The sequence below is a fragment of the Diorhabda sublineata genome, chromosome 5 (assembly GCF_026230105.1).
Source record: "Diorhabda sublineata isolate icDioSubl1.1 chromosome 5, icDioSubl1.1, whole genome shotgun sequence".
Taxonomy (NCBI): Eukaryota; Metazoa; Arthropoda; class Insecta; order Coleoptera; family Chrysomelidae; genus Diorhabda; species Diorhabda sublineata.
The window spans coordinates 37,843,478-37,865,924 of record NC_079478.1 but is presented as its reverse complement, the minus strand read 5'-3'; the positions used below and the strand labels follow the sequence as shown (position 1 = coordinate 37,865,924).

Genomic DNA, 22,447 nt, shown 5'->3' with positions numbered 1-22,447 from the left:
TAACTTATGAGTTTTGCAGCTAATTTATGGGGTTTTATAACTAATTGTGGGTTTTCTGCGTACTTTCTGAGATTCTCAACCTAATTTCTTTGTTCTTCTATCGAATTTCTGGGGCTTTCTAGCTAATTTCTGGGTTTTCTAACCAATTTCTGGGTTTTTAAAGTAAATTGTGAATTTTTAACTAATTTCTGGGTTTTCTAGCTATATTATGTGGTTTTATAGCTAGATTATGAGTTTTGCAGCTAATTTATGAGGTTTTATACCCTATTTCGAGATTTTTAGCTAATTTCTTGGTTTTTATAACTAAATTGTGGATTTTTAACTGATTCCTGGGATTTCTAGCTGATTTATAAGATTTTATAACTGACTTATGAGTTTTCCAGCTAATTTATGAGGTTTTATAACTGAATTGTCGATTTTCTGCGTACTTTCTGAGATTCTCATCCTAATTTCTTTATTCTTCTACCGAATTTCTGGGGATTTCTAGCTAATTTCTTGGTTTTTCTAACTAATTCTGAGTTTTTATGCCTAATTTCCAAGTTTTCCACTCAATTTCTAGGTTTTCCATATATTTACTGTAATTTATGAGGTTTTATAACCTATTTCTAGCTAATTTCTGAGTTTTTATAAATAAATTGTGGATTTTTAACTAATTCCTGGTATTTCTAGATGATTTATAAGATTTTATAACTAACTTATGAGTTTTGCAGCTAAACTATGGGGTTTTATAATTGAATTGTGGGTTTTCTGCCTATTTTCTGATATTCTCAACCTAATTTCTTTGTTCTTCTATCGAATTTCTGGGTCTTTACAGCTAATTTCCGGGTTTTTCTAACTAATTCTGATTTTTATGCCTTTTCTGAGTTTTCCACCCAATTTCCAGGTTTTTCATATATTCCCGGTAATTTATGGGGTTTTATAACCTAAATTTCTGGGTTTTTATAAATAAATTGTGGATTTTTAACTAATTCTTGGGTTTTCCAGCTATTTCATGTTTTTTTTAGCTAAATTATGTGTTTTATAGCTAATTCATGGGGTTTTACATCTTATTTCGGGGTTTCTAGCTAATATCTGGGTTTTCTAAGCCAATTCTGGTTTTTTATAACTTAATTGAGGATTTTTCACTAATTCCAGGGTTTTCTAGATAATATATGGGGTTTTATAACTAATTTATGAGTTTTGTAGCTAATTTCTGCAGTTTTCTAGCTAATTTCTGCGGTTTTCTAGCTAATTTCCGGGCTTTCTAACTAATTTCTGGGTTTTTATACCTAATTTCAAGGTTTTCCACACAATTTCTGGGTTTTATATCTATTTTCTGGAATTTATGGGATTTTATTTCGGGTTTTCTAGCTAATTTCTGAGTTTTCTAACTAATTTCTGGGTTTTTAAAGTAAATTGTGAATTTTTGACTAATTCCTGGGTTTTCTAGCTATATTATGCGGTTTTATAGCTAACTTATGAGTTTTATAGATAATTTATGGGGTTTTATACCATATTTCGAGATTTTTAGTTAATTTCTTGGTTTTTATAACTAAATTGTGGATTTTTAACTGATTCCTGGGATTTCTAGCTGATTTATAAGATTTTATAACTAACTTATGAGTTTTGCAGCTAATTTATGGGGTTTTATAACTGAATTGTGGGTTCACTGCCTATTTTCTGAGATTCTCAACTTAATTTCTTTGTTCTTCTACCGAATTTCTGGGTCTTTATACCTAATTTCCGGGTTTTTCTAACTAATTGTGATTTTTTACGCCTAATTTCTGAATTTTCCACCGAATTTCCAGGTTTTTCGTATATTCCCGGTAATTTATAGGGTTTTATAACCTATTTTTAGCTAATTTCTGGGTTTTTGTAAATAATTTCTGGATTTTTAACTAATTCCTGGGGTTTCTAGCTATTTTATGGGGTTTTTAAGCTAAATTATGAGTTTTATACCTAATTTATGGGGTTTTATATCTTATTTCGGGGTTTCTAGCTAATATCTGGGTTTTCTAAGCCAATTTCTGGGTTTTCATAACTTAATTTTAAGATTTTTCACTAATTCGAGGGTTTTCTTGTTAATATATGGGGTTTTATAACTAACTTATGAGTTTTGTAGCTAATTTATGTGGTTTTATAGCTGAATTCTGAGTTTTATAGCTAACTTATGGCGTTCTATACCTTATTTCTGCGGTTTTTTAGCTAATTTCCGGGCATTCTAACTAATTTCTGGGTTGTCATAACTGAATTGTGGGTTTTTCTGCCTACTATCTGGGATTATCCACTTATTTCTTTGCTCGTCTGAGGTTTTCTAGTTAATTTCTGGGTTTGTCTAGCAAATTTTCGGGCTTTTCTACCTAATTTGAAGTTTATCCAGCTAATTTCTGGCTCTATCTAGATAGGATCTAGGTTTTATAGGCAATTTCTGGTTTTCTCCATTTAATTTCTGAGTTTTTCTGGTAATTTCTTAGATATTCCACCAAATTTTTGGGTTTTTCAGGTAGTTTAAGGGTTTTTCTAGCTAATTTAGGTGTTTTATTCAGAGATTATTTCATTTAAATGAATGAGAAATAAATGAATCATTAGAAATTCTTTACAAATTGTAGAATTTCACTTATTTCATTAATTTTCACACAGTGATGCATAGATATGAAAACAAAATTTGTCATTTGCATTAAAGAAGTTATGTATTTAATCGAAATCTTCAGTGTCGATTTTCTTTTCAATTTTCACCGGAAACTATTGAATGAAACGAATGAAAATCCAGATAAAATATTTGTTTTTTTTTTAAATTCAATTTTCACTGAAGCTATATTGAATATCGGAATCTCCTTATCTGCCATCAATTTATAAATCCATTCAAATCCGGATCTGTTCGGAGCGATTTAAACGGTTTATCTGTTGTCGCCGACGACTTTTTAAATGATCAGAAAAGTGTGAATCTTTTGTATTTTTTACATTATTACCAATTTCATTATATATTACTTTATATTATGTTTTATTTTATGAAATAAATAATTTTTTAAAAATAAATTTCAATTTTTGTTATTTGTACGATTTATTTTTTTAAACTTATAAAGTTTCCGTGGTGTAGTGGTTATCACATCCGCCTAACACGCGGAAGGTCCCCGGTTCGATCCCGGGCGGAAACATCGTTTTTCTAAATTTTCAATAATTCTTTTTTATTTAATATGTCAACACACTTCTAAATATAAAAAAATTAACGAATCCGTCCAATTCGATATTATTATAAATAGTAAGACAGTTGTTTGGTTCTGTATTAACCTTAAGGCTGTTTGATACATGCAATACCCTAACAATATTTCTTGCGCATGCGCAGATAAAGCTCAGCTGATTGTTTAATGCAAAATCTTGCAATAAAAATATTAGAAATAGAATTGAAACCAATTAAAAATAAATCGACTACCTGATGAAGACGTGAATCATTTTTAATAATGAAATTTCAATCTCGCATTCCCCAAGTTCGACGAGTGCTACTGAAATTAACCAATTTGGAGTGTATACTAATCCACTAGACGGTATTTTACCTCATATTGAATTCAAATAATTTAAATTTCATATTATTATGTATTTTTACCAATAATTTTTGTTTTTAAGTATACACCCAAAACACTACACAATATAAAAGCTATTTAACTATTTTTTATTTTTGTTAGATTCGTTGGGGTGATTTATTACAAACAAAACCCCCCTCGTATTGTTTGATTTAAAAAAAAACCTAAGAGTTGGTTCAAAACCAGCAGGGTTAGTTTTAGTAACTTCCGTTCTCAGCAGTTGGCGGCCCTGCTTGTGACATTCAGCGCTGCCATCTTGACGTTTATTTTACTTCGTCTTTAAGTAAATAAAAACTCTGTAAAACCATCAATCTTGTCAATATGAGTTTAGAACATGAAAATTACTTCAATTAAAACATAATTTCTGGCTCTTTTGAAAGCTACGTCAAAACGAACCTGTTCCGAAAACGACTAAAACGGTTACAAGTGATGACGTCGCTTGATTGACTAATTATATATACTTCAAAGACAACCCTCGTATATATATAGATACCGGTTCATTCGAAGTAAGTTCGGAATCAATTTGGAGTTGTTTCTTTTTGGGGGGAGTTGGTGCTTTGATGAGGTTATACCTTGTTAATGTAAGACGGAATCAAATAGAAGGGGAATAAAGGGCTGTCGTTTGGAATAATAACATATCGATTTAGAAGCATGAACGTTACATGAAGACTTTTCACCAATTGTATTTCGTATTTACGTATTTACGGAGTACGATTAGTTTTAAACAAAATGGCGGTCTCGAGTTACGATGTTTTCTATTTAAACTTTTGAATCGTCACGAAATTTATTTCACAATCAGAAATTATCTAAAATGTTGATAAAATCTAAGTTAACGTGGTTCAATGTCATTACTGTCAATGTCAGTTGTCAAAATGAATATTTCCGAAACGCTTTCTTGATGTGTGCGCCATCTTAATTCGTTACCTTTCAACTAGAGTATTATTTCGATGAATTTTTTTTAGATTTTTTTAGTGTACCTTTAAAAAAATATTTCGTTCCGGTCCTGATTTAATAAAAACTTTTGTTATAAGTTTCGGAAGTTCTTTAGGCAGAAGTTTCGTTATTTGTACATCGACTGGGAATTAATATCAAGTAATTGATTATTTAATGAAACGAAAAAGGTCGACAACCCTTGTTTCATTTATCATCGAAATTATCCCTTCAAAACTCATATTTATGTCATACGTGCTCACGTTAAAAAGTCGATTAAAAAAAAATTGTTCGTCAAAATCACGTACCGAATTAATCTTATAAACACATGATTTACAACGCATATTTGCATTTTATATACGTCTCCACAATTACATCGGATGATATTTTTTACAGACATTCTGTAGATAGAAACTAACCAGATTAAACCGGAAATTAGACGAATAGAAATCGCCCTCTATCCAATCTAGATTCATCTCGAATACGTAATCGATCCTTTATTCGATTTTAGTTCAGTATTTCCATTAAAAACAATCTCAATAACTTTTTTTTGAAAAAAGATATTATTTGGATCGAATAAAAATAAAATAAAATTGTTTCCGCCCGGGATCGAACCGGGGACCTTCCGCGTGTTAGGCGGATGTGATAACCACTACACCACGGAAACTACATTTTACATTCTACTATAAATAAATCAACTCCTACATTAAAATAACAATGAATAAAAAATATATTTTATTCAAATAATTTTATTACAATATATTGGTTTTATAAATTAAATATGATCGATAATTTTGTATTATTCACATTTTTATTAATTTTAACTAATCTAACATTCCGAAAATATTTTGAATGACAGCAGATTGTGACATTTTTGACATTGATTTATTTTGGATTATTATTTTCTATAAAATGAAAATGATTTGAATTTAATGGGAACGAAGGCACGAATACGATTTTAATGTAAATCCACACTAAATAAGTTGAAAATGAAGGATAAAATTTAGCTCGTTGCGAAATATTGATACTTAACTTAACCTAACCTAACTTAACAGGTTGGCGATTATATCGATTATTTTAATTCGTAATTACAGCTAAAATACATAGTGGCGCAATAAAAATTAACCATCCTAAATAACTGTGGGTTTTTAAAATTGTATGTTTAGAGAAATAGTGTCATCCCTATTATAATAAAATGTATAATTAACGACTTTTACCTCCGTAGTTATTTAGAGACACCGTATATATGATTGGAATGTTTGTCGTTCATATAATTTCTCCCTTCTGTGTATTGTTAATTATCAGTAATAGCAGAGATGCCATTTTAGGTAACATTCCTTTAAACATACCACTGGAATACCTAATATACGTTAGTTACGAGGGTTATACTAATAATATCGATAATTTATTACGTAATACTCAATTTTTATATATTATAAATAGTTAGATTGGTAAAGTAGACACTCCTAAACTAACGTATATCCTTTTAACCAGCCAGTTGATTTGTATTATCTCGATACCATCTGAGAAGGAACTCGAAAAAGAAGAATCATCTAAAAGTATCTCTTATACATGGTCGCGTATCATTGAGGGTCTCGTTATATTTATATTACAAGTGATCGATCTATTGAAAATGAAATTTGAAGGGTTATCTACCCGACAATTTGCTTTTAGTTTCATCTGTTATTTTTAATGACCACATGCTACGCTAGTTCGTGGTGCTTATACATTCATTATTTTAATTAATACGTTTTTTTCTTTAGGTTAAAAGTTTATGATTTAATACAAAATTGATTTGACAGTTTTTAATTATTATACAAGGTGGATTTCAACGACCTAACTTTCAAAACTTCATTTTGAAACGTTATTTAAGGTTATGTAATCGTTTTAACTAATCTTTATACACCATTTTTAATTTATAACGTTATTGGGAACCAGGTGCACGTTTACGAAAATTAGTATAAATAATTTGATTTGTTAACGTTATTAGTAAATTGGTATTCGAAATTTTGTTTTAACGTAATTAATAAAAACTTTTGCCGAATATTCATATACAAATATTAGTTTCTGAAGATAAGTAACGAGATTAAAGTATACGTGTCAAACTTGATGATATCACTCGAGACAGGACCGTATTTAGAATAAATTTTGTAGTAGTACGACAATATATATTATGTCTTATCTCGTTTTAAATTCGATAAAGGAACTTTAAACAGGTGACAGGTTTAACTAACTGTCAATTAACCCTTATTTTGATAAAATCTGAACAGTCAGAATGAATTCGAAAGTCATCTGAGTGTAAAAGTTTTTTAATGTTTTCAGTGTCTACTCGGTAGATAAAATTAATGGACTAGTACATTTTTTTTTTGAAATAACAAACATGTATCACTTATAAATATATATAGGGCGTGGTAAAAAATAGTGTTATGATTAGGACCGAATTATAATATAAAAAATTACAAGTAGAAGCTTATTAATTTTTAAAAACGACTTTTTTTATGAAAAATAACGTCAAACTAAAAAAAAGTTTAATTTGTATCGGATCCAATCGTATTTTTAACAGTTTTTGTAAGAAATTAAAGTGTAGATATAAAACGCGAGCTCCTGGAGGGGTTAAAATTGAATAATTAATGAAATATTTCATGTGGTTTTGACTATTTACATATTTTTTACTAATTGGTTAGGTTCTGGATTATCCAATTGTCATTTTACTTAAGAATTCATTTATTAAAAATTTCTGACGCTCCCTCGTACAATAGAATGAATCAAAATAGTCCCTGTACGAAACGAACCGTTCGAAAACTTTGGTTATAACCGTCAGAATTTGGTAATCAATCAATCTATGAATATAGTAAATTGTTTTTTTTTTTGAAAAAGTCGAAAAAACCACTCGCGATTCACTGGAAACGAACTGTACAGGAACAAGCAAAACAACTATGTAGTTTATTATCATCTGGTCCATTAATTTCATCACTACTTTTTGTCCACTAGAAAAATAATGGAAGATTCATCCTCGCACGTCATCGCGTCGTCCTTTAGACGAAAATTGAAACGGAACGTCCTAAGAACTTCACTGGCACCAGATATAAATAAAATTTCTGCGAACACACGGTCACATATTCATCGTACGACGTTGCCATTTACATAATTTCTCTTTATTTTCAATAAAATGTTTATTATACAACTTGATTTATCTAATTACGAATCGATCTTATCGTTTTTTTTATTATTTACGAAATGGATACAAAAAAATGTTTTTTTTTCTGAGTAGAAATTCCCGACAACGCCGTAAATAATTTGTGACCTTTATATCCAGATCATAGTTGAGTTTAACCCTCTATTTGTTAAGCTGATGACCGTTCGCGACCAGCTAAACGATTGATGAGCTCTGAAAATAGACTGATGAAGAGAGAGATACACTCAGAAAACTATCTGGCTGTTAAAGAGGTCGAAATTACGAAGGTCTACATCTACATTGACCTAATCTCGTTGAAATTGATTAGCCGAAATCATTCACTGTCATTGCAAATGAAGAAAAATTCCGTGAAAACTGACCAAAAGTATTTGGATCTATTTAAAGTACAAGAGTGTTGTATTATTGGTAAAAGAAAAGAAGATTTTTTATATATTAAAACTGTTTTTGTTCAACTGTCATTAACGTCAACTGTCAACGTCACATTTGTCAATTGTCATAAGTCCTCTAACTCTAACTATACAGCTCTTGTTTGCCACTTAAGTATTCCTTTGGCTTGTGGAAGATGTTGGGGGCCAATACTGGGCTATCAAAACTCTACTTCTTTTTTAGATCATCCTTTCCGATCTCTAAACACAGTCACCGTAACCTTTAATATCGCCTGCGTTTGTATAAATTGTAAGAAATACTATAAATAAACCGCCTGCTACTAAAAAAATTATATACAAATAAACATCAAACGAGTTGCGTCATTTATGAAAACTGTGAAAGAAGCCGTTCGAAAAGCGTTTCGCGAATTCGCCGTTTGTTTAAAATTGCGTCAGGGCCGGCTAAGGGAACCATTTTGAGAACTTGTTCGTAACAATATTGATCCTCATCCACGTTTTTTTACTCGTTACCCACGTATTTGATGAATTATATATAAGAAATACTGTAAATAAACCGCCTGCTACTAAAAAAATTGTATACAAATAAACATCAAACGAGTTGCGTCATTTATGAAAACTGTGGAAGAAGCCGTTCGAAAAGCGTTTCGCGAATTCGCCGTTTGTTTAAAATTGCGTCAGGGCCGGCTAAGGGAACCATTTTGAGAACTTGTTCGTAACAATATTGATCCTCATCCACGTTTTTTTACTCGTTACCCACGTATTTGATGAATTATATATAAGAAATACTGTAAATAAACCGCCTGCTACTAAAAAAATTATATACAAATAAACATCAAACAAGTTGCGCCATTTATGAAAAATGTGAAAGAAGCCGTTCGAAAAGCGTTGCGCGAATTCGCCGTTTGTTTAAAATTGCGTCAGGGCCGGCTAAGGGAACCATTTTGAGAACTTGTTCGTAACAATATTGATCCTCATCCACGTTTTTTTACTCGTTACCCACGTATTTGATGAATTATATATAAGAAATACTGTAAATAAACCGCCTGCTACTAAAAAAATTATATACAAATAAACATCAAACGAGTTGCGCCATTTATGAAAAATGTGAAAGAAGCCGTTCGAAAAGCGTTTCGCGAATTCGCCGTTTGTTTAAAATTGCGTCAGGGCCGGCTAAGGGAACCATTTTGAGAACTTGTTCGTAACAATATTGATCCTCTTCCACGTTTTTTTACTCGTTACCTACGTATTTGATGAATTATATATAAGAAATACTGTAAATAAACCGCCTGCTACTAAAAAAATTATATACAAATAAACATCAAACGAGTTGCGCCATTTATGAAAAATGTGAAAGAAGCCGTTCGAAAAGCGTTGCACGAATTCGCCGTTTGTTTAAAATTGCGTCAGGGCCGGCTAAGGGAACCATTTTGACAACTTGTTCGTAACAATATTGATCCTCATCCACGTTTTTTTACTCGTTACCCACGTATTTGATGAATTATATATAAGAAATACTGTAAATAAACCGCCTGCTACTAAAAAAATTATATACAAATAAACATCAAACGAGTTGCGTCATTTATGAAAACTGTGAAAGAAGCCGTTCGAAAAGCTCCGCGCGAATTCGCCGATTGCTTAAATTTAGTCAGGGCCGGCTTAGGGAACCATTTTGAGAACTTGTTCGTAACAATATTGATCCTCATCCACGTTTTTTTACTCGATACCTATGTATTTGATGAAATATATATAAGAAATACTGTAAATAAACCGCCTGCTACTAAAAAATTTATATACAAATGAATATCGAACGAGTTGCGTCATTTATGAAAATTGCGAAAGACGCCGTTTGAAAAGCGCTGAGCGAATTCGCCGATTGCTTAAATTTAGTCAGGGCCGGCTTAGGGAACCATTTTGAGAACTTGTTCGTAACAATATTGATCCTCATCCACGTTTTTTTACTCGATACCTATGTATTTGATGAAATATATATAAGAAATACTGTAAATAAACCGCCTGCTACTAAAAAAATTATATACAAATAAACATCAAACGAGTTGCGTCATTTATGAAAACTGTGAAAGAAGCCGTTCGAAAAGCGCCGCGCGAATTCGCCGATTGCTTAAATTTAGTCAGGGCCGGCTTAGGGAACCATTTTGAGAACTTGTTCGTAACAATATTGATCCTCATCCACGTTTTTTTACTCGTTACCCACGTATTTGATGAATTATATATAAGAAATACTGTAAATAAACCGCCTGCTACTAAAAAAATTATATACAAATAAACATCAAACGAGTTGCGTCATTTATGAAAACTGTGAAAGAAGCCGTTCGAAAAGCGCCGCGCGAATTCGCCGATTGCTTAAATTTAGTCAGGGCCGGCTTAGGGAACCATTTTGAGAACTTGTTCGTAACAATATTGATCCTCATCCACGTTTTTTTACTCGATACCTATGTATTTGATGAAATATATATAAGAAATACTGTAAATAAACCGCCTGCTACTAAAAAATTTATATACAAATGAATATCGAACGAGTTGCGTCATTTATGAAAATTGCGAAAGACGCCGTTTGAAAAGCGCTGAGCGAATTCGCCGATTGCTTAAATTTAGTCAGGGCCGGCTTAGGGAACCATTTTGAGAACTTGTTCGTAACAATATTGATCCTCATCCACGTTTTTTTACTCGATACCTATGTATTTGATGAAATATATATAAGAAATACTGTAAATAAACCGCCTGCTACTAAAAAAATTATATACAAATAAACATCAAACGAGTTGCGTCATTTATGAAAACTGTGAAAGAAGCCGTTCGAAAAGCGCCGCGCGAATTCGCCGATTGCTTAAATTTAGTCAGGGCCGGCTTAGGGAACCATTTTGAGAACTTGTTCGTAACAATATTGATCCTCATCCACGTTTTTTTACTCGATACCTATGTATTTGATGAAATATATATAAGAAATACTGTAAATAAACCGCCTGCTACTAAAAAATTTATATACAAATGAATATCGAACGAGTTGCGTCATTTATGAAAATTGCGAAAGACGCCGTTCGAAAAGCGCTGAGCGAATTCGCCGATTGCTTAAATTTAGTCAGGGCCGGCTTAGGGAACCATTTTGAGAACTTGTTCGTAACAATATTGATCCTCATCCACGTTTTTTTACTCGATACCTATGTATTTGATGAAATATATATAAGAAATACTGTAAATAATCCGCCTGCTACTAAAAAATTTATATACAAATGAATATCAAACGAGTTGTGTCATTTATGAAAATTGTTAAAAACGTCGTTCGAAAAGCGCCGCGCGAATCCGTCGAATTTTCAAAATTTCGACAGGGCCGGCCTAGGGGATTACTTTTCGAAACTTGTTCGTAACAATACTGATCCTAATCCACGTTTTTTTACTCGTTACTTACGCCCTCATATTTTTGAAGAAAATTACGAGCGTAGATAGGGAAGAAATACTATAAATAAACCGCCTGCTATTAAAAAAATTATATACAAATGAACATCAAACGAGTTGCGTCATTTATGAAAATTGTGAAAGACGCCGTTCGAAAAGCACCGCGCGAATCCGCCGAATTTTCAGAAATTCGACAGGGCTGGCCTAGGGTATTACTTTTCGAAACTTGTTTGTAACAATATTGGTCCTCATCCAAGATTTTTTACTCGTTACCTACTCCCTGATATTTTTGAAGAAAATTATGAGCGTAGATAAGAAATTTCTCTTCGTGTTTAATGAATTATTTAGAAGAAATACTGTAAATAAACCGCCTGCTACTAAAAAAAATTACATACAAATAAACATCAAACGAGTTGCGCCATTTATGAAAATTGTGAAAGACGTCGTTCGAAAAGCGCCGCGCGAATCCGTCGAATTTTCAGAAATTCGACAGGGCTGGCCTAGGGTATTACTTTTCGAAACTTGTTCGTAACAATATTGGTCCTCATCCACGATTTTTCTACTCCCTCATATTTTTGGAGAAAATTACGAGCGTAGATAAGAAATTCCTCTTTGTGTTAATGAATTATTTAGGAGAAATACTGTAAATAAACCGTCTGCTACTAAAAAAATTGTATACAAATGAACATCAAACGAGTTGCGTCATTTATGAAAATTGTGAAAGACGCCGTTCGAAAAGCACCGCGCGAATCCGTCGAATTTTCAGAAATTCGACAGGGCTGGCCTAGGGTATTACTTTTCGAAACTTGTTCGTAACAATATTGGTCCTCATCCACGATTTTTCTACTCCCTCATATTTTTGGAGAAAATTACGAGCGTAGATAAGAAATTCCTCTTTGTGTTAATGAATTATTTAGGAGAAATACTGTAAATAAACCGTCTGCTACTAAAAAAATTATATACAAATGAACATCAAACGAGTTGCGTCATTTATGAAAATTGTGAAAGACGCCGTTCGAAAAGCACCGCGCGAATCCGTCGAATTTTCAGAAATTCGACAGGGCTGGCCTAGGGTATTACTTTTCGAAACTTGTTCGTAACAATATTGGTCCTCATCCACGATTTTTCTACTCCCTCATATTTTTGGAGAAAATTACGAGCGTAGATAAGAAATTCCTCTTTGTGTTAATGAATTATTTAGGAGAAATACTGTAAATAAACCGTCTGCTACTAAAAAAATTATATACAAATGAACATCAAACGAGTTGCGCCATTTATGAAAATTGTGAAAGACGTCGTTCGAAAAGCGCCGCGCGAATTCGCCGATTGATGGACTTTTTTGATCTTAGAAGGCATTCGATTGTGTCGATGTGCATAAAATTCTATACGTACGACTCAAACATTCGTTAAATTAAAATTTATCACGTCTTATTTTTTTTTGATAAAAAAAGTGACCCTTTGAAAGCGATAATAAAGTTCATTTATTTATTTAAACGTTTCGGTCTTTACCGTCCTTTCTTCGTCGTTACGGAGCAGTTTTTTAAGGGCAATATCCACGATGACCGTTTGGGGAAAAGGCCCTTCGACCCTTAACCTGCGAGAACAGTCTTTTTCTTAATTCGTTTTCATAAATTCCACTCGCTATAAAAAATAATTTCCACATTGGCGATGTCGAGAAAGAAATATGGTTGTTCGAGGAAAAGGGTAACGCTAAATTGATATTTTGCTCGTTCTATTCTTTTTGCTACGAATCGGTTATTTTCGAACGTATCAACTAATATGATAAAAAGTGAGGTTAAGCCTCCCTATGCAGCTGAAACGAGAGAGAATCCTTTAATTAATAATCGATTCAACCCTTGGGGAAATTGCGGAGGCGAAACAAGCATTCCGAAGAAGCCAACCACCAGAAGATGAAGAGTCAGACCTCCAAAGAGATGAGACGTTTCATAGACATCGACATCTCAAGATGGAGACTGAAATAATTAAAAGAAGAAGTGGAGCAGCAGGTTTGAGGAATTCAAGTCCATGAAGCTAGACTTGCAGATCATTGAGTAGAAAATAGAACAACAAGAAAAGGAGATTACTAATGTCACAAAAGCGCTGATGGTGTGCAGAAACTTCGCAGGAAGGGAATGGGAATTTGTATGACCAATTATCACATATGAATCAATGGTTTGGAGTACTGAAATTAGTCTTAATACCACTAGGAACAATCTCTAGAAGTTACGTAGACAGATTGGATGTGTGCAACTGGAAATCTTGTCCAACAGTTGCATTAGAAATGATTCTGAATCACTCCTGGAAATCGTGGCAAATAAAACATCATTTAGAACGTCCAGGACTGTTCTTAAATAATAACCAAGTCTAGGACATCCATCAGGATGATGTCCAGTTGAATCTAGATAACCAAGCAACCATTGAAGCTTCAAGCTTCAATATTACAAAATACAAACTCGTTTGGGATTTTCTAAATTAATTAAATGATTTAGACAAGAAAGATAAAGTTATTTTATAAATTTTGACATCGAAAATCGATTAGTTTTTACTTGACGAAAAGTTTTATAACCAAAAACAATCTCTAGAAGGTACAAAGACAAATTGGATGTGTGCAACTGGAAATATTGTCCAACAGCTGCATTAGAAATGATTCCGAATCTCTCCTGGAAATCGTGGGGATAAAACATCATTTAGAACGTCCAGGACTGTTCTTAAATAATAACCAAGTCTAGGACATCCATCAGGATGATGTCCAGTTGAATCTAGATATCCAAGCAACCATTGAAGCTTCAAGCTTCAATATTACAAAATACAAACTCGTTTGGGATTTTCTAAATTAATTAAATGATTTAGACAAGAAAGATAAAGTTATTTTATAAATTTTGACATCGAGAATCGATTAGTTTTTACTTGACGAAAAGTTTTATAACCAAAAACAATCTCTGGAAAGTACGAAGACTGGTTGGATGTGTGCAACTGGAAATATTGTCCAACAGTTGCATTAGAAATGATTCTGAATCACTCCTGGAAATCGTGGCAAATAAAACATCATTTAGAACGTCCAGGACTGTTCTTAAATAATAACCAAGTCTAGGACATCCATCAGGATGATGTCCAATTGAATCTAGATAACCAAGAAACCATTGAAGCTTCGATATCATAAAATCCAAACTCGTTAGGGATTGTCTGGAAAAATTGAATGATGGAGCTGGAATGGTTCACGTTTTTTTTTCCAATTATGAAAGCCCCTGTATACTAAACGATGTCATAACATTTCCAAAACGCTTCTACTTCAATTGTTTCTATACGTGACCATTGCTAATGACCAACTTTGAGATGCATAGTGGAATGAAATTACGAAAGTTTTCTAATTTTCTCCAAACTTTTCGATTAGCAAGGAATTTGCTATTGATTCTTATAGAAATGGATATTATTCTATGGCGTGTTAACAAAGTTTATGGAAAAGATAAAGTTGGACGATTTTTATACACGTACGCATCAGAAATACAAAGACCAAGTGACGAATTACCTTCTTCTACAAGATATATCTAACTCAAACTAGTTAAGGTCTTCACCAGCTCGAAAGGTTCAATCTTTTTGAGTTCTTTCTCTATTTATTTAATGTCAAGGTGATGGACTACCTCAAAATTAGTGTGGTGGTCATCTGCAAAGGTTGACAGATGGTCATTTTCTAATCTGAGCATGTCATTCGTGTCCAAAAGGTATAGGACAAGTCCCAAAACACTCCCAAGCTCAGAATAGGCTTTATCTTCTTGAATTCTGAAGTTGTAGGATTCTTAGATGAAAGAAAACTCGATACGATGTGGTGCGACTACAATTTGAGCGAATCTTGATTCCCAAGCGCTTTTCTCCGATTCCTCAATTGTCTAGATACTGGAGCTAACGTTTCTAGATACTTTTATCTCTTTGTTTTCCACCTACTCACTTCCGTATCAAATTTACGACGTCTGCGACTCCTATACACGTCGTTTGATTTCTGGGCCTAACAAAGGCATTAAACGATTCTGATCTTAAAGATATGACTACTTCCTAGTAGTTGGGTGTGGTTTTTATTTAAACACCGTGTATATTTGTATCGAAAAACATTCTATATGATTATTGTTTTTATTTTAGTTTTAGTTTTTGGAATTTATTTATGAATTTACGTTGATTCGTAGATATCCTGAGACTTGATGAGCTGGAATATTATGATTCGAGCTTGAACAGGCTGAAATTGAATAAATACGAGAGGCAGTTTTCCTCGCTAACAAACGACTATTTCATGCTAAACAATTTAGAATTATGATGTAGCTGGCTTACAAACAAGTCCCTCGGAATAAATTATACGAAATTACCATCCTTTATATTAATGTAAGTGCCTTTAATACATCACAGTTTCATTTTAATAAAAAAATTAATCATATTCAAGTGATGAAGTTTCGTTTTTTTTTTTATAGAGTATTATTGACTTTTCCAAAGTGTAATAAATCTCATTTCATACGTTGAATAGTCTTGCGATGTCTATTTGATAAAAAAGAAAAATAAAACAACGACAAATCTATTTTTATTTCAAAGAAAAGTGGAGGTTTTTAGGACGGGTGATAATTTTTCTCTGAAGTTTCCAGACAATGTCTTATATCAATGTCATACGCATTGCTGGGAAAGGGTAGTTTCCAGGAAATCGACCGGTTTTTACTTGACGAAAAGTTTTATGACCCAAAACAATTCGAAAAACCTTCAGATTTAAGAAAAATAATATATACGAAAAAGGTCTTTACATCTACAAAGAAAACGCAAAAATTTTTTATTTATTTCTCTCTTTATAGATCCATAAATTTTTCCAAACGATGTGCAATTGTTTCGATACCATTTTTATAATAGGAAACGTTAATTTCCACAAAATACTAATTAAAATTCGAATCAATCTTCTTTTTAGTATTTAAATATCTTGAAATTTTGTAACCAAAAACAATCTCTGGAAAGTACGAAGACTGGTTGAATGTGTGCAACTGGAAATCTTGTCCAACAGCTGCATTAGAAATGATTCCGAATCTCTCCTGGAAATCGTGGCAGCTGAAACATCATTTAAAACGTTCAGGACTGTTCTTAAATAATAACCAAATCTAGGATATGCCTCAGGATGATGTCCAGCTGAATCTAGATATCCAAGCAACCATTGAAGCTTCAAAATTACAAAATACAAACTAGTTTGGGATTTTCTAAATTAATTAAATGATTTAGGCAAGAAAGATTAAGTTATTTTATAAATTTTGAGATCGAAAATCGATTAGTTTTTACTTGACGAAAAGTTTTATAACCAAAAGCAATCTCTAGAAGTTACGAAGACAGATTGGATGTGTGCAACTGGAAATCTTGTCCAACAGCTGCATTAGAAATGATTCCGAATCTCTCCTGGAAATCGTGGCAGCTGAAACATCATTTAGAACGTTCAGGACTGTTCTTAAATAATAACCAAATCTAGGATATGCCTCAGGATGATGTCCAGCTGAATATAGATATCCAAGCAACCATTGAAGCTTCAAAATTACAAAATACAAACTAGTTTGGGATTTTCTAAATTAATTAAATGATTTAGACATGAAAGATTAAGTTATTTTATAAATTTTGAGATCGAAAATCGATTAGTTTTTACTTGACGAAAAGTTTTATAACCAAAAACAATCTCTAGAAGTTACGAAGACAGATTGGATGTGTGCAACTGGAAATCTTGTCCAACAGCTGCATTAGAAATGATTCCGAATCTCTCCTGGAAATCGTGGCAGCTGAAACATCATTTAGAACGTTCAGGACTGTTCTTAAATAATAACCAAATCTAGGATATGCCTCAGGATGATGTCCAGCTGAATCTAGATATCCAAGCAACCATTGAAGCTTCAAAATTACAAAATACAAACTAGTTTGGGATTTTCTAAATTAATTAAATGATTTAGACATGAAAGATTAAGTTATTTTATAAATTTTGAGATCGAAAATCGATTAGTTTTTACTTGACGAAAAGTTTTATAACCAAAAACAATCTCTAGAAGTTACGAAGACAGATTGGATGTGTGCAACTGGAAATCTTGTCCAACAGCTGCATTAGAAATGATTCCGAATCTCTCCTGGAAATCGTGGCAGCTGAAACATCATTTAAAACGTCCAGGACTGTTCTTAAATAATAACCAAGTCTAGGACATCCATCAGGATGATGTCCAATTGAATCTAGATAACCAAGCAATCATTGAAGCTTCAAAATTACAAAATACAAACTAGTTTGGGATTTTCTAAATTAATTAAATGATTTAGACAAGAAAGATAAAGTTATTTTATAAATTTTGACATCGAAAATCGATTAGTTTTTACTTGACGAAAAGTTTTATAACCAAAAACAATCTCTGGAAAGTACGAAGACTGGTTGGATGTGTGCAACTGGAAATCTTGTCCAACAGCTGCATTAGAAATGATTCCGAATCTCTCCTGGAAATCGTGGGGATAAAACATCATTTAGAACGTTCTGGACTGTTCTTAAATAATAACCAAATCTAGGACATCCATCAGGATGATGTCCAGTTGAATCTAGATAACCAAGCAACCATTGAAGCTTCAAAATTACAAAATACAAACTAGTTTGGGATTTTCTAAATTAATTAAATGATTTAGACATGAAAGATTAAGTTATTTTATAAATTTTGAGATCGAAAATCGATTAGTTTTTACTTGACGAAAAGTTTTATAACCAAAAGCAATCTCTAGAAGTTACGAAGACAGATTGGATGTGTGCAACTGGAAATCTTGTCCAACAGCTGCATTAGAAATGATTCCGAATCTCTCCTGGAAATCGTGGCAGCTGAAACATCATTTAGAACGTTCAGGACTGTTCTTAAATAATAACCAAATCTAGGATATGCCTCAGGATGATGTCCAGCTGAATATAGATATCCAAGCAACCATTGAAGCTTCAAAATTACAAAATACAAACTAGTTTGGGATTTTCTAAATTAATTAAATGATTTAGACATGAAAGATTAAGTTATTTTATAAATTTTGAGATCGAAAATCGATTAGTTTTTACTTGACGAAAAGTTTTATAACCAAAAACAATCTCTAGAAGTTACGAAGACAGATTGGATGTGTGCAACTGGAAATCTTGTCCAACAGCTGCATTAGAAATGATTCCGAATCTCTCCTGGAAATCGTGGCAGCTGAAACATCATTTAGAACGTTCAGGACTGTTCTTAAATAATAACCAAATCTAGGATATGCCTCAGGATGATGTCCAGCTGAATATAGATATCCAAGCAACCATTGAAGCTTCAAAATTACAAAATACAAACTAGTTTGGGATTTTCTAAATTAATTAAATGATTTAGACATGAAAGATTAAGTTATTTTATAAATTTTGAGATCGAAAATCGATTAGTTTTTACTTGACGAAAAGTTTTATAACCAAAAACAATCTCTAGAAGTTACGAAGACAGATTGGATGTGTGCAACTGGAAATCTTGTCCAACAGCTGCATTAGAAATGATTCCGAATCTCTCCTGGAAATCGTGGCAGCTGAAACATCATTTAAAACGTCCAGGACTGTTCTTAAATAATAACCAAGTCTAGGACATCCATCAGGATGATGTCCAATTGAATCTAGATAACCAAGCAATCATTGAAGCTTCAAAATTACAAAATACAAACTAGTTTGGGATTTTCTAAATTAATTAAATGATTTAGACAAGAAAGATAAAGTTATTTTATAAATTTTGACATCGAAAATCGATTAGTTTTTACTTGACGAAAAGTTTTATAACCAAAAACAATCTCTGGAAAGTACGAAGACTGGTTGGATGTGTGCAACTGGAAATATTGTCCAACAGTTGCATTAGAAATGATTCTGAATCACTCCTGGAAATCGTGGCAAATAAAACATCATTTAGAACGTCCAGGACTGTTCTTAAATAATAACCAAGTCTAGGACATCCATCAGGATGATGTCCAATTGAATCTAGATAACCAAGCAATCATTGAAGCTTCAAAATTACAAAATACAAACTAGTTTGGGATTTTCTAAATTAATTAAATGATTTAGACATGAAAGATTAAGTTATTTTATAAATTTTGACATCGAAAATCGATTAGTTTTTACTTGACGAAAAGTTTTATAACCAAAAACAATCTCTGGAAAGTACGAAGACTGGTTGGATGTGTGCAACTGGAAATATTGTCCAACAGCTGCATTAGAAATGATTCCGAATCTCTCCTGGAAATCGTGGGGATAAAACATCATTTAGAACGTTCAGGACTGTTCTTAAATAATAACCAAATCTAGGACATCCATCAGGATGATGTCCAGTTGAATCTAGATAACCAAGCAACCATTGAAGCTTCAAAATTACAAAATACAAACTAGTTTGGTATTTTCTAAATTAATTAAATGATTTAGACATGAAAGATTAAGTTATTTTATAAATTTTGAGATCGAAAATCGATTAGTTTTTACTTGACGAAAAGTTTTATAACCAAAAACAATCTCTGGAAAGTACGAAGACTGGTTGGATGTGTGCAACTGGAAATATTGTCCAACAGCTGCATTAGAAATGATTCCGAATCTCTCCTGGAAATCGTGGCAGCTGAAACATCATTTAGAACGTCCAGGACTGTTCTTAAATAATAACCAAGTCTAGGACATCCATCAGGATGATGTCCAATTGAATCTAGATAACCAAGCAATCATTGAAGCTTCAAAATTACAAAATACAAACTAGTTTGGGATTTTCTAAATTAATTAAATGATTTAGACATGAAAGATTAAGTTATTTTATAAATTTTGACATCGAAAATCGATTAGTTTTTACTTGACGAAAAGTTTTATAACCAAAAACAATTCTACGAACTTTCAGATTTAAGAAATTTATTTAGTATTTAAAATTATCAAGTATAGAATTCCTACGACTATTTTTCGTTTTTAAACGACTCAATCTCCTTTTTGAAATATAAAAACAAACAAAATGAAAATATCCAAATTTGATTCGCCTTCTTTTTGAAACGAACCCGATAGTTTTCGATACAAAAGACACATCGACAGTGTTGACTATCACCTGTCCGATATTCAACAATATATTCCATATCCTGCCCCATACTTTCAATCATCCAATTACAATCCCAACATCTATAGAATCGTTTTTCATTCACGTCAAAAACCGAACGTTTGAAACGGCATGAAAAGAGTTATAGATACCACCTCCTTTAACCCGGGTTTTGTTTTCCCGTATTTTGTTTACCTCTGGTACACAATAGACGTGTCTCTGGTACCAAATTATTCGACACCCACCAGTGGGTACCGAATAAAAAGTATAAAAAACACGAAAATATCGTTCAACAATGTATAAAAACGAAATTTGATAAATCTAATCAACAAATTTCTGAGAAAGTTGTTCATAACTTTAAACTGATCCACGATATGAGGCTCAAGGACTTTCGGAATCCTTCGTTAATCATTAATTTCTTCATTTGCAAACCACCGAGGATACCAGCTTTGAAATCATTTAAGGAAAAGTATTATTTGTATCGATAACATCGATGACATCTTCTGATTTAATGAGAAACGGTTCAAAAGACTTTGATTTGAGTAAGAATGAGCAAGATCCCTCTGTTGAGATCCAGTTTCTTATCTTATAATGTGTTTAGGAGTCTTTATTATCACAAAAAAGTTTTATGTGAATAGAGCGAGGTTTCTAGATAGTCCTGGAAGTATCTGGTGGGATCTGATTCGCAAAATACTTACCGTTGATAAATATATGATAACCAGGAGGAAATCACAAGAGGAATTATGAAATATTTGACATCTAGGATGTAGTGAGATGGTCGAGAAATCAGCGAAGGGGTTGGAGAAACCGCGTGCACAGAATGTCAGATTGTAAAGGATCACCGACCTACGAGATGGTATGAGAACTGATCTTCATCATCCCGGCTGCAGCTGGGTAACCATTGATGCAAAAATGAAGATATTTTTTACTTTATAAAAGATAGTTAATGGATTTTCTTTGAAAAAACCGTCGCTATGATCTTTCCTGGACCCGGAACGTTATTTGCCTTCTTTGGAACCGGTTCTTCATCATAAGTCCAAACTGTTAAGTGACGGGATAATCGTTGCTGTCGTTGTTTTCTATTAAAAACCATTTTGGTGAGTCTTGTCGAATACAGGGTTGTATTTAACTCGATTTATTACAAAGACATCGATTTAGGGGGAATTGATTAACAACCCATCAAATTTTCACACTCTCACTACTACCAGTTTCTGAGATACAGGGTCGTAAAGTTAATTTTTACTTTTTTATAGAAAAAAAATTATCATCCCATATTTTCCCCTATATCTTACGAACTGTCATAAATAAAAATCTGTGAGGAAGCTCCATTGATTTGGGGGGAATTGATTAACGACCCATCAGATTTTTACACTCTCACTACTACCATTTTCCGAGATATAGGGTCGTAAAGTTAAATTTGACTTTTTTATAGAAAAAAATGTTATCATCCCCTATTTTTCCCTATATCTTACGAACTGTCATAAATAAAAATCTGTAAAGAGGCTCCATCGATTTGGGGGGAATTGATTAACGACCCATAAAATTTTCACACTTTCACTACTACCAGTTTTCGAGATACAGGGTCGTAAAGTTCATTTTTACTTTTTTATAGAAAAAAAATTATCATCCCCTTTTTTCCTTATATCTTACGAACTGTCATACATAGAAATCTGTGAAGGTCTCCATCGATTTGGAAGGAATTAGTCAACGACCCTTCAGATTTTCGTACTCTCACTACTACCAGTTTCCGAGATACAGGGTAATAAAGTTCACTTGTACTTTTTTATAGAAAAAAAATCATCATCCCCTATTTTTCCCTATATCTTACGAACTATTATGAATAGAAATCTGTGGGGAGGCTCAATCGATTAAGAGGGAATTGATTAAAGACCC

At 32.6% G+C, this 22,447-nt stretch overlaps 2 non-coding genes across 2 annotated transcripts; one reads left to right on the top strand and one right to left on the bottom strand.

Annotated features, from left to right (window-relative positions):
• The first annotated feature begins 3,061 nt into the window (after positions 1-3,061).
• Trnav-aac (transfer RNA valine (anticodon AAC)) lies at positions 3,062-3,134 on the top strand. Its single transcript has one exon. It is a non-coding gene; the product is annotated as a tRNA-Val (tRNA).
• A 1,947-nt stretch (positions 3,135-5,081) lies between these two features.
• On the bottom strand, positions 5,082-5,154 carry Trnav-aac (transfer RNA valine (anticodon AAC)). The gene has a single exon. It is a non-coding gene; the product is annotated as a tRNA-Val (tRNA).
• Between the last annotated feature and the right edge of the window lie 17,293 nt (positions 5,155-22,447).